This window comes from Ranitomeya variabilis, chromosome 2, assembly GCF_051348905.1.
Source record: "Ranitomeya variabilis isolate aRanVar5 chromosome 2, aRanVar5.hap1, whole genome shotgun sequence".
Lineage (NCBI taxonomy): Eukaryota > Metazoa > Chordata > Amphibia > Anura > Dendrobatidae > Ranitomeya > Ranitomeya variabilis.
Window position 1 is genome coordinate 295,794,938 of NC_135233.1, and position 12,204 is coordinate 295,807,141.

Sequence of the window (12,204 nt, forward strand, 5' to 3'; positions counted from 1 at the left end):
AGTATTTAAAGTAGGGACCGCAGACAGGCTATCAAAGGCCTAAAATAACAAACAATAGGCTCATGGCAGCTTTACAGCGGTTACATGGATACACAGGCAGCTTGGTGGTGAGTGGAGGAGTATTTAAAGTAGGGACCGCAGACAGGCTATCAAAGGCCTAAAATAACAAACAATAGGCTCATGGCAGCTTTACAGAGGTTACATGGATACACAGGCAGCTTGGTGGTGAGTGGAGGAGTATTTAAAGTAGGGACCGCAGACAGGCTATCAAAGGCCTAAAATAACAAACAATAGGCTCATGGCAGTTTTACAGCGGTTACATGGATACACGGGCAGGCAGCTGGTGATGAGTGGAGGAGTATTTAAAGTAGGGACCGCAGACAGGCTATCAAAGGCCTAAAATAACAAACAATAGGCTCATGGCAGTTTTACATCGGTTACATGGATACACAGGCAGCTTGGTGGTCAGTGGAGGAGTATTTAAAGTAGGGACCGCAGACAGGCTATCAAAGGCCTAAAATAACAAACAATAGGCTTATGGCAGTTTTACAGCGGTTACATGGATACACGGGCAGGCAGCTTGGTGGTCAGTGGAGGAGTATTTAAAGTAGGGACCGCAGACAGGCTATCAAAGGCCTAAAATAACAAACAATAGGCTCATGGCAGCTTTACAGCGGTTACATGGATACACAGGCAGCTTGGTGGTGAGTGGAGGAGTATTTAAAGTAGGGACCGCAGACAGGCTATCAAAGGCCTAAAATAACAAACAATAGGCTCATGGCAGTTTTACAGCGGTTACATGGATACACGGGCAGGCAGCTGGTGATGAGTGGAGGAGTATTTAAAGTAGGGACCGCAGACAGGCTATCAAAGGCCTAAAATAACAAACAATAGGCTCATGGCAGTTTTACATCGGTTACATGGATACACAGGCAGCTTGGTGGTCAGTGGAGGAGTATTTAACCCCTTAGTGACAGAGCCAATTTGGTACTTAATGACCGAGCCAATTTTTACAATTCTGACCAGTGTCACTTTATGAGGTTATAACTCTGGAACGCTTTATCGGATCCCGCTGATTCTGAGATTGTTTTTTCGTGACATGTTGTACTTCAAGTTAGTGGTAACATTTCTTCGATATTACTTGCGATTATTTATGAAAAAAATGGAAATATGGCGAAAATTTTTAAAATTTTGCAATTTTCAAACTTTGTATTTTTATGCCCTTAAATCAGAGAGATATGTCACAAAAAATAGTTAATAAATAACATTTCTCACATGTCTACTTTACATCAGCACAATTTTGGAAACAATTTTTTTTTTGTTAGGGAGTTATAAGGGTTAAAAGTTGACCAGCAATTTCTCATTTTTACAACACCATGTTTTTTTTAGGGACCACATCACCTTTGAAGTGATTTTGAGGGGTCTATATGATAGAAAATAACCAAGTGTGACACCATTCTAAAAACTGCACCCCTCAAGCTGCTCAAAACCACATTCAAGAAGTTTATTAACCCTTTACGTACTTCACAGGAACTAAAACAATGTGGAAGAAAAAAATTAACATTTTACTTTTTTTTGCAAACATTTTACTTCAGAACCATTTTTTTTAATTTTCACAAGTGTAAAAACAGAAATTTAACCACAAATTTTGTTGTGCAATTTTTCCTGAGTACGCCGATACCCCATATGTGGAGGTAAACCACTGTTTGGGCGCACCGCAGAGCTTGGAAGTGAAGGAGCACCGTTTGACTGTTTCAATGCAGAATTGGCTGGAATTGAGATTGGACGCCATGTCGCGTTTGGAGAGCCCCTAATGTGCCTAAACAGTGGAAACCCCCCACAAGTGACACCATTTTGGAAACTAGACCCCCCAAGGAACTTATCTAGATGTGTGGTGAGCACTTTGAACCCCCAAGTGCTTCACAGAAGTTTATAACGTAGAGCCGTGAAAATAAAAAATCGCATTTGTTTTCACAAAAATGATTTTTTCGCCCACAAATTCTTATTTTCACAAGGGTAACAGGAGAAATTAGACCACAAAAGTTGTTGTGCAATTTCTCCTGAGTACGTCGATACCCCATATGTGGAGGTAAACCACTGTTTGGGCGCACCGCAGAGCTTGGAAGTGAAGGAGCACCGTTTGACTTTTTCAATGCAGAATTGGCTGGAATTGAGATCGGATGCCATGTCGCGTTTGGAGAGTCCCTGATGTGCCTAAACAGTGGAAACCCCCCACAAGTGACACCATTTTGGAAACTAGACCCCCCAAGGAACTTATCTAGATGTTTGGTGAGCACTTTGAACCCCCAAGTGCTTCACAGAAGTTTATAACGTAGAGCCGTGAAAATAAAAAATCTCATTTTTTCTACAAAAATGATCTTTTTGCCCCAAAATTTTTATTTTCACAAGGGTAACAGGAGAAATTAGACCACAAAAGTTGTTGTGCAATTTCTCCTGAGTACGTCGATACCCCATATGTGGAGGTAAACCACTGTTTGGGCGCACCGCAGAGCTTGGAAGTGAAGGAGCACCGTTTGACTTTTTCAATGCAGAATTGGCTGGAATTGAGATCGGATGCCATGTCGCGTTTGGAGAGTCCCTGATGTGCCTAAACAGTGGAAACCCCCCACAAGTGATACCATTTTGGAAACTAGACCCCCCAAGGAACTTATCTAGATGTGTGGTGAGCACTTTGAACCCCCAAGTGCTTCACAGAAGTTTATAACGTAGAGCCGTGAAAATAAAAAATCTCATTTTTTCTACAAAAATGATCTTTTTGCCCCCAAATTTTTATTTTCACAAGGGTAACAGGAGAATTTAGACCACAAAAGTTGTTGTGCAATTTCTCCTGAGTACGTCGATACCCCATATATGGGGGTAAACCACTGTTTGGGCGCACCGCAGAGCTTGGAAGAGAAGGAGTGTTGTTTTACTTTTTCAATGTAGAATTGGCTGGAATTGAGATCGGACGCCATGTCACGTTTGGAGAGCCGCTGATGTGCCTAAACAGTAGAGACCCCCCACATATGACACCATTTTGGAAACTAGACCCCTTAAGGAACTTATCTAGATGTGTGGTGAGCACTTTAAACCCCCAGGTGCTTCACAGAAGTTTATAACGTAGAGCCGTGAAAATAAAAAAATCGCATTTTTTCTACAAAAATGATCTTTTTGCCTCCAAATTTTTATTTTACCAAGGGTAACAGGAGAAAATGGACCCCAGAAGCTGTTGTACAATTTGTCTTGAGTACGCCGACACCCCATATGTGGGGGTAAACCACTGTTTGGGCGCATGGCTGAGCTCGGAAGCAAAGGAGCGCCATTTGACTTTTCAATGCAAAATTGACTGGAATTGAGATCGGACGCCATGTCGCGTTTGGAGAGCCCCTGATGTGCCTAAACAGCAGAAACCCCCCAAAAGTGACCCCATTTTGGAAACTAGACCCCCCATGCAACTTATCTAGATGTGTAGTGAGAACTTTGAATGCCCAAGTGCATCACAGAAGTTTATAATGCAGAGTCGTGAAAATAAAAAATATATATTTTTTAACAATAAAGATTTTTTAGCCCCCAAGTTTTTATTTTCACAAGGGTAACAAGAGAAATTGGACCCCAAAAGTTGTTGTCCAATTTGTCCTGAGTATGCTGGTACCCCATATGTGGGGGTAAACCACTGTTTGGGCGCATGGCAGAGCTCGGAAGGGAAGGAGTGCCATTTTGGAATGCAGACTTTGATAGAATTGTCTGCGGGCGTTATGTTGCCTTTGCAGACCCCTAATGTACCTAAACAGTAGAAACCCCCAACAAGTGACCCCATTTTGGAAAATAGACCCCCCAAGGAACTTATCTAGATATGTGGTGAGAACTTTGAATGCCCAAGTGCTTCACAGAAGTTTATAATGCAGAGTAGTGAAAATAAAAAATATTTTTTTTCCCACAAAAAAGATTTTTTTAGCCCCCAAATTTTTATTTTCACAAGGGTAACAAGAGAAATTGGACCCCAAAAGTTGTTGTCCAATTTGTCCTGAGTATGCTGGTACCCCATATGTGGGGGTAAACCACTGTTTGGGCGCACGGCAGAGCTCGGAAGGGAAGGAGCGCCATTTTGCAATGCAGACTTTGATAGAATTGTCTGCGGGCGTTATGTTGCGTTTGCAGACCCCTAATGTACCTAAACAGTAGAAACCCCCACAAGTGACCAAATTTTGGAAACTAGACCCCCTAAGGAACTTATCTAGATATGTGGTGAGAACTTTGAAAGCTCAAGTGCTTCACAGAAATTTATAATGCAGAGTAGTGAAAATAAAAAAATATATTTTTTTCCAACAAAAAAGATTTTTAGCCCCCAAGTTTTAATTTTCACAAGGGTAACAGGAGAAATTGGACCCCAAAAGTTGTTGTCCAATTTATCCCGAGTACGCTGATGCCCCATATGTGGGGGTAAACCACTGTTTGGGCGCACGGCAGAGCTCAGAAGGGAGGGAGTACCATTTGACTTTTTTAGCGCAAAATTGGCTGTCGTGTTTGGAGACCCCCTGATGTACCTAAACAGTGGAAACCCCCCAATTCTAACTCCAACCCTAACCCCAACACAGCCCTAACCCTAATCTCAACCCGATCCATAATCCTAATCACAACCCTAACGATAATCACAACCCTAACCCCAAAACAGCCCTAATCTCAACCCTAACCATAACCCTAATCAAAACCCTAAATCCAACACACCCCTAACCCTAATCCTAACCCTAATCCCAACCCTAATCCCAAACGTAACACTAATCCCAACCCTAATCCAAACCCTAACCCTAATCCCAACTCTAACCCTAACTTTAGCCCCAACCCTAACTTTAGCCCCAACCCTAACCATAACTTTAGCCCCCGTCGTCACAAAAAAAGTTCAATGTAACCTTTTTTTTGTACGTCGCGTCCGCCATTTCCGCGGATGCGTGGCCGTAACTCTGCCCCCTCCTCCCCAGGACATAGACTGGGCAGCGGATGCGTTGAAAAACTGCATCCGCTGCCCACGTTGTGCACAATTTTCACAACGTGCGTCGGTACATCGGGCCGACGCATTGCGACCGCCCCGTACCGACGCAAGTGTGAAAGAAGCCTTAGGCTACTTTCAGACATAGCGCATTTTTGAGCGCTATTTTGCGGGCTATTTTGCGGGCGCTTTTCAAAAATGCGCAATGTCATTTTCGTCTGCCGGCAAAGTGAATGAGAAATTCACTTTGCCGTTCAGACACACCGCAAAAAAACGCGGCGCTTTTGTCTGCAAACACGCCGGCGTAAAAAGAATTGACATGTCAATTCTTTACGCAGCGGCGTGTCTGCGTATCCCCCTAGGGCCCCATATTACCTTCCACACACAGCGCCTTTGTCCTGGGTGTCGGCGTCTTTGTACGGAGGGGTTGACACCCAGGACCGGACGTGACATCGGACAGGAAGAGGGAAGCCCCCGCCCCCCAGTGAAGCAGCATGGAGTCCTTCTGTGTGTGTGTGTGTGCGTGTGTGTGCGTGTGTGTGTCCCCATGCGACGCTAGTGCCACCATTGTGCTAAGTCGCCGTATGGGACTACTACTCCCATCCGGTATTAGGATGGGAGAGTTGTCCCTGTGTCCGGCGACTTAGCACAATTGTAAAGTTACACAAAACACCTACACACAATACACATACATGACACACAGTACATACAACATAGAACAGAGTATATACTCACCAACAGCACACTTGTAGGCGAAGCCCTCGATCCTCCAGGAAAAAATCCAAAAATAATAAACCAAATTCATACTCCCTGTCCGCAGAATCCATAAAACGAGTGTCCCACGCCGATCGGCTGCTCTCCGGCGATACACTGCCAGGAGCGAAGCTCCTAGCAGTGTATCGCGTACTGTTCCGGAGTTCAATGACTCCGGCGTCTCGGTTAACAGCAGTACAGCTGCGTTGAACTTTCCCACGCAGCACTGCCGTTAAGCGAGAGTGCCGGGGTCAATGACCGCCGGTAAACTCGCTCGCGCATGCGCAGTGACACACCGACAGGAACTATGGCTCCTGTCAGTGTGTTGCTGCAGCCGTGGAGAGCAGACATATCTCTGGATGTGTCTGTTCTCCATGGAAAATCTTGATACGTGGCACTTAAATATGTGGCAATTAAATACGTGACACGTGGCACTTATACGTGATACGTGTCACTTAAATACGTGGCACTGAAATACGTGGCACGTGGCACTTTGATACGTGGCACGTGGCACTTTGATACGTGGCACGTGGCACGTGGCACTTTGATACGTGGCACTGAAATATGTGGCACGTGGCACTTTGATACGTGGCACGTGTCACTTAAATACGTGGCACGTGGCACTGAAAGATGTGGCACGTGGCACTTTGATACATGGCACGTGGCACTTTGATACGTGGCACGTGGCACTGAAATATGTGGCACGTGGCACTTTGATACGTGGCACGTGGCACTTTGATACGTGGCACGTGGCACTTTGATACGTGGCACGTGGCACTTTGATACGTGGCACGTGGCACTTTGATACGTGGCACGTGGCACTTTGATACGTGGCACTGAAATATGTGGCACGTGGCACTTTGATACGTGGCACGTGTCACTTAAATACGTGGCACGTGGCACTGAAATATGTGGGACACGTCGCACAAAAAAGTTACATGTAGTTTTTTTTGTGTCGACGGTCCGCCGAAGCACGACGCATCCGTCGCACGACGGATGCGACATGTGGCAATCCGTCGCAATGCGTCGCTAATGCAAGCCAATGGAGAAAAAACGCATCCTGCAAGCACTTTTGCAGGATGCGTTTTTTCTCCAACGACGCATTGCGACGGAAGCCAAAAAACGCTAGTGTGAAAGTAGCCTAACCCTAACCCTAACCCTAAATTTAGCCCCAACCCTAACCCTAACCCTAACTCTAACCCTAACCCTAACCCTAACCCTAATTTTAGCCCCAACTTGTCTTCTCCTGCCGGCCGGCAGATGGCAGCAGATGGCGGGCGCACTGCGCATGCGCCCGCCATGATGAAAAAGCCGGCTGGCAGGAGAAGACAGAAGAGGACCCAGGGACCCCGGGTGAGTATGTTAGGGTCCCCGAATCCCCCTATTTCTCTGTCCTCTGATGTGCGATCACATCAGAGGACAGAGAAATAACTGATCGCTTTTTTTTTTTTTTTTTTTTTTGCGGTCGCCGGTAAACTGTTAATTACCGGCGATCGCAAAGCAGGGGTCGGTGCAAATCGACCCCGATCATGTTATTTGTGGTCTCGGCTACCCCCGGCAGCCGAGACCCCAAAGAACATCCGGGTGCCGGGCGGCGGGCGCACTGCGCGTGCGCCCGCCATTTTTTCCCGGAAAAAAGATGGCGGCGCCCATGGGGAGACACGAGGAGCACCGGGGGAGGTAGGTAAGTATTGGGGGGCTATTGGGGGCCATCGGGGACCACATTTCTCTGTCCTCCGATGTGCGATCACATCGGAGGACAGAGAAATTAAACGGCAAATCGCGTTTTTTTTTTTTTTGTTGCGACCGCCGGTAAACGGTTAATTACCGGCGATCGCAACTCGGGGGTCGGTAAAAACCCCCCGAATCATGTTCTCTGGGGTCTCGGCTACCCTCGGCAACCGAGACCCCAGAGAAAATCCGACTCTGGGGGGCGCTATTCACTTTTTCCACAGCGCCGTTAATTAACGGCGCTGTGGTTTAAGTACCCTTAGCGGCCGCCGTTAAAAGGCGTATCGGCGGTCGTTAAGGGGTTAAAGTAGGGACCGCAGACAGGCTATCAAAGGCCTAAAATAACAAACAATAGGCTTATGGCAGTTTTACAGCGGTTACATGGATACACGGGCAGGCAGCTTGGTGGTCAGTGGAGGAGTATTTAAAGTAGGGACCGCAGACAGGCTATCAAAGGCCTAAAATAACAAACAATAGGCTCATGGCAGCTTTACAGCGGTTACATGGATACACAGGCAGCTTGGTGGTGATTGGAGGAGTATTTAAAGTAGGGTCCGCAGACAGGCTATCAAAGGCCTAAAATAACAAACAATAGGCTCATGGCAGCTTTACATCGGTTACATGGATACACAGGCAGCTTGGTGGTGAGTGGAGGAGTATTTAAAGTAGGGACCGCAGACAGGCTACCAAAGGCCTAAAATAACAAACAATAGGCTCATGGCAGCTTTACAGCGGTTACATGGATACACAGGCAGCTTGGTGGTGAGTGGAGGAGTATTTAAAGTAGGGACCGCAGACAGGCTATCAAAGGCCTAAAATAACAAACAATAGGCTCATGGCAGCTTTACAGCGGTTACATGGATACACAGGCAGCTTGGTGGTGAGTGGAGGAGTATTTAAAGTAGGGACCGCAGACAGGCTATCAAAGGCCTAAAATAACAAACAATAGGCTCATGGCAGCTTTACAGCGGTTACATGGATACACAGGCAGCTTGGTGGTGAGTGGAGGAGTATTTAAAGTAGGGTCCGCAGACAGGCTATCAAAGGCCTAAAATAACAAACAATAGGCTCATGGCAGCTTTACAGCGGTTACATGGATACACAGGCAGCTTGGTGGTGAGTGGAGGAGTATTTAAAGTAGGGACCGCAGACAGGCTATCAAAGGCCTAAAATAACAAACAATAGGCTCATGGCAGTTTTACAGCGGTTACATGGATACACGGGCAGGCAGCTGGTGATGAGTGGAGGAGTATTTAAAGTAGGGAAAGCAGACAGGCTATTAAAGGCCTAAAATAACAAACAATAGGCTCATGGCAGTTTTACATCGGTTACATGGATACACAGGCAGCTTGGTGGTCAGTGGAGGAGTATTTAAAGTAGGGACCGCAGACAGGCTATCAAAGGCCTAAAATAACAAACAATAGGCTTATGGCAGTTTTACAGCGGTTATATGGATACACGGGCAAGCAGCTTGGTGGTCAGTGGAGGAGTATTTAAAGTAGGGACCGCAGACAGGCTATCAAAGGCCTAAAATAACAAACAATAGGCTTATGGCAGCTTTACAGCGGTTACATGGATACACAGGCAGCTTGGTGGTGAGTGGAGGAGTAGTGCAAGGAGTGTCTGTCCCAGTACTCCCAAAATATAAATAGATGTTAATGTCTCGCAAAACAACCAAAACAAAAAAAAAGGTGGCATACTTAGGTACAGGGGTGGGCTCATCTACTGAGTTTCTGACATAGTAATTTGGCAGTAACTATTTAATGGTGCCAATATAGGACACAGACACAGACTACTTTAAGTTGCATCATAGATGTCTACAAATTTGTATTGTCAGTGCCAGACATTGAATGATGTCAGCGAATAGACTAAAGATTGGTGGAGCTGTGCGACATAATTTTGCACGTGGTAGAGCACATTTTGAGCTGGGGTAGGGGGGAACTCTCTTGAGGCCGGCGGGACCGCCCCAGGGCCCCTCATGTTACAACGGTGTGTCTGACGTTGGGTGCGCACCACCACCGCCAGAGACACTACATTGTACTATGAGGGACCCAGTAGCAATGCCGTCAACCAAAAGCGAGCACACCCACCTCTTCAGACAAACAGCAGTCTCACGGGTGCTTGCGCCAAGTCGCGATACCACGGCCCCGTGTGGGGAGTTTTGCCATTTAGGGAGGTGTAAACATGTCGTATGCTGTACAATCAGCTGCAGCAAATTAGACATTAGAAAAGTAATTCACAGGCAAGAGCTTTTCATAGGAAAGCTAGGTGTCGGCCGGGCAAGGTGGGGCAAAAGATTTCGAAATCCAGTTGTGGTTCATTTTAATGAATGTTAAGGCCCCGTCTCACATAGCGAGATCGCTAGCGAGATCGCTGCTGAGTCACAAGTTTTGTGACGCAACAGCGACCTCAGTAGCGATCTCGCTATGTGTGACACGTACCAGCGATCAGGCCCCTGCTGCGAGATCGCTGGTCGTGTCGGAATGGCCTGGACCTTTTTTCGGTCGTTGAGGCCCCGCTGACATTGCTGAATCGGTGTGTGTGACACCGATCCAGCGATGTCTTCACTGGTAACCAGGGTAAACATCGGGTTACTAAGCGCAGGGCCGCGCTTAGTAACCCGATGTTTACCCTGGTTACCAGCGTAAATGTAAAAAAAAACAAACAGTACATACTCGCCTTCTGATGTCCGTCAGGTCCCTTGCCGTCTGCTTCCTGCTCTCACTGACTGCCGGCCGTACAGTGAGAAGTGAGAGCACAGCAGTGACGTCACCGCTGCGCTCTCGCTGTACGGCGGCTCAGTGAGAGCAGGAAGCAGACGGCAAGGGACCTGGACACCGAAAGGCGAGTATGTACTGTTTGTTTTTTTGGTAACCAGGGTAAACATCGGGTTACTAAGCGCGGCCCTGCGCTTAGTAACCCGATGTTTACCCTGGTTACCCGGGTGCTGCAGGGGGACTTCGGCATCGTTGAAGACAGTTTCAACGATGCCGAAGTCGTTCCCCTGATCGTTGGTCGCTGGGGAGAGCGGTCTGTGTGACAGCTCCCCAGCGACCACACAGCGACTTACCAACGATCACGGCCAGGTCGTATCGCTGGTCGTGATCGTTGGTAAATCGCTATGTGAGACGGGGCCTTAAGATCGTCAACATTTTGGGTAGCCAGACGAGTCCTTTTTTCGGTTAATATTGAACCTGCAGCACTGAATACTCTTTCTGATAGGACACTTGCTGCCGGGCAAGCAAGCTCCTGCAATGCATATTCTGCCAATTCTGGCCAGGTGTCTAATTTGGAGGCCCAGTAATCAAATGGGAATGACGGTTGAGGGAGAACATCGATAAGGGATGAAAAATAGTTAGTAACCATACTGGACAAATGTTGTCTCCTGTCACTTTCAATTGATGCAGCAGTACCTGTCCTGTCTGCGGTCATAGCAAAATCACTCCACAACCTGGTCAGAAAACCCCTCTGTCCAACGCCACTTCTGATGTGTGCACCCCTAACACTCCTAGTCTGCTGCCCCCTGGAGCTCGTGTGAGAACGATCACGTGCGCTGTGTGCTGGGAATGCCTGAAGCAAACGGTCAACAAGAGTTGATTGTTTGGTTGCTAATATTAGTTCCAAGTTCTCATGTGGCATAATATTTTGCAATTTGCCTTTATAGCGTGGATCAAGGAGGCAGGCCAACCAGTAATCGTCATCGTTCATCATTTTCGTAATGCGTGTGTCCCTTTTTAGGATACGTAAGGCATAATCCGCCATGTGGGCCAAAGTTCCAGTTGTCAAATCTCCGGTTGTGATTGGTTGAGGGGCAGTTGCAGGCAAATCTACGTCACTTGTGTCCCTCAAAAAACCAGAACCCGGCCGTGACATGCAACCAATTTCCTGTGCCCCCGGGAAAGGTTCGGCATTAAAAATATACTCATCCCCATCATCCTCCTCGTCCTCCACCTCCTCTTCGCCCGCTACCTCGTCCTGTACACTGCCCTGACCAGACAATGGCTGACTGTCATCAAGGCTTTCCTCTTCCTCTGGTGCAGACGCCTGCTCCTTTATGTGCGTCAAACTTTGCATCAGCAGACGCATTAGGGGGATGCTCATGCTTATTACGGCGTTGTCTGCACTAACCAGCCGTGTGCATTCCTCAAAACACTGAAGGACTTGACACATGTCTTGTATCTTAGACCACTGCACACCTGACAACTCCATGTCTGCCATCCTACTGCCTGCCCGTGTATCCTCCCACAAATAAATAACAGCACGCCTCTGTTCGCACAGTCTCTGAAGCATGTGCAGTGTTGAGTTCCACCTTGTTGCAACGTCTATGATTAGGCGATGCTGGGGAAGGTTCAAAGACCGCTGATAGGTCTGCATACGGCTGGCGTGTACAGGCGAACGTCGGATATGTGAGCAACGTGCACGCACTTTGAGGAGCAGGTCGGAGAACCCAGGATAAGTTTTCAATAAGCACTGCACCACCAGGTTTAAGGTGTGAGCCAGGCAAGGAATGTGTTTCAGTTGGGAAAGGGAGATGGCAGCCATGAAATTCCTTCCGTTATCACTCACTACCTTGCCTGCCTCAAGATCTACTGTGCCCAGCCACGACTGCGTTTCTTGTTGCAAGAACTCGGATAGAACTTCCGCGGTGTGTCTGTTGTCGCCCAAACACTTCATAGCCAATACAGCCTGCTGACGCTTGGCAGTAGCTGGCCCATAATGGGACAACTGGTGTGCAA